The sequence below is a fragment of the Castor canadensis genome, chromosome 4 (genome assembly GCF_047511655.1).
Source record: "Castor canadensis chromosome 4, mCasCan1.hap1v2, whole genome shotgun sequence".
NCBI classification, from domain to species: domain Eukaryota; kingdom Metazoa; phylum Chordata; class Mammalia; order Rodentia; family Castoridae; genus Castor; species Castor canadensis.
In genome coordinates this window covers 50,445,221-50,446,853 of record NC_133389.1, presented here as the reverse complement: position 1 = coordinate 50,446,853, position 1,633 = coordinate 50,445,221, and the positions used below count along the sequence as shown (strand labels likewise).

General features: G+C 34.0%; 1 non-coding gene across 1 annotated transcript; it reads right to left on the bottom strand.

Moving 5' to 3' along the window:
* Positions 1 to 323: 323 nt before the first annotated feature.
* Positions 324 to 433, bottom strand: LOC141422880 (U6 spliceosomal RNA). Its single transcript, XR_012447583.1, has one exon. It is a non-coding gene; the product is annotated as a U6 spliceosomal RNA (small nuclear RNA).
* Between the last annotated feature and the right edge of the window lie 1,200 nt (positions 434 to 1,633).

Below are 1,633 nucleotides of genomic sequence, written 5' to 3'. Positions count from 1 at the left end.
AAGTAAGAACATTCAAAACATATGACAGGGACTGGTAGTGTAATTCAGTGGTAGGGCAAATGCTTAGCATGGGTGGGGACAGGGGACCTGGTTAAATTCCCAGCACTGAAAGAGGAAGGAAAAGAAAAGAAAAAAACAGGAAGGAAGGAAGGAAGGAAGGAAGGAAGGAAAGAAGAACACTTATCTACTATTATTCTTGCCCTTAAAGGAAAGTTATGTGTATTTTGAGAACTTCAGATTTAAGGGTTGTCTTAAATTAGATGTTTACTTTATGAAGACTTACTGCATCTTTTTTTTTGGGTCAGACGACCTTAATGAACTTGCAAAATATACAACACTACGTGAATTTGCCTGTCATTCTTGTACCAGGGCCATGTTAATTTTTTCTGCACTATTCCAGTTTTAGTTATTACACTGCTGCTGATACAAGCACTACCTGTCTTTATTCTTTTCATTTTGCTGAAAATCATGAAAACCAAGCCACTGGTTCTTGAACCAGGATTTAGTAATCTGTACTACATCCAGGATTATTGAACATTGCCAAGGCCTTTTTTATTCTGAATGTACAAAAATAATTTTCTGCCTTTCCCTGGGACTATAATCCTATTGATCCCATTGCAAATTCTAGAGCTCCCTCTTTTATATGTAAAATATATGGAGTACTGCCTAGAACATGGTAAGCACTGAGTATGTATAATTAACATTACATTCTTATATATTAATATAACATCATCTACTATTACTTAGTCCTTAAAGGAAAGTTATGTTTAATATTATATTCTTATGTTTATTCACTGAAAGCAGTGCAGAACATTACATGGTATCAGTATTTTGAAACTGCACTTCAGGGTCTTAACTAACTTTAAGGGTGATTTCAAATATCTACAATGCTTTTGAAAAGATTTGTCACAATTAGACAATAGAATTTTAATGATGGAAAGGAACTTTAATGTCAAATGATTTCACCTTATTACAGGTGGGGGCTTTTTAATTTAAAAATAAATTTAGCCTGGCGCACATGCCTGTAGTTTCAGCTACTTTGGCTGACTGCAGGAGGATCATTTGAAAGGAGTTGGACTCCAACTAGGGTAACATAGTGAGACCATGGCTCAGAAAAACAAATTCAAAGAGTCCATCTAATAGTTAAAAATAAGTAGTAGTGTACTAGAATCATCAAAATAACCTTGTAGATAAATAAAATACATGGGCTTTAGGTATATTTCTCATGGTTTTACCAAGCACTTACCTTTATCAATGCCACTCATGTAATGTCTTAGCTACCAGTACTTTTTCAAGTGTGTCCAAATGGAAGGCAACATAATGTTCTGTTCTCTGAGAAACAACAAAATTCCCAAGAATACCTAAAAATGGTAATGAGGGACAAGCAGGGTTTAGGAAATTTACTTTAGGGAAACTGCCAGATTTATTTTAAGCCCTATGCTTAAAAATAAATCTAATTCACATGACTGACAAAATACTGGAGCCAACAAGTCACTGCATAAGTATTTAATGAAATACCTGAATTTGTCTCTACTTCTCGTCTTTCGTATGGTTTCTTTTTTGTGAAGTCGTACTTCCTATCTTGATTTATACAGTGGACTTAATATCTAAATATTTCTTATACCTAATAAAA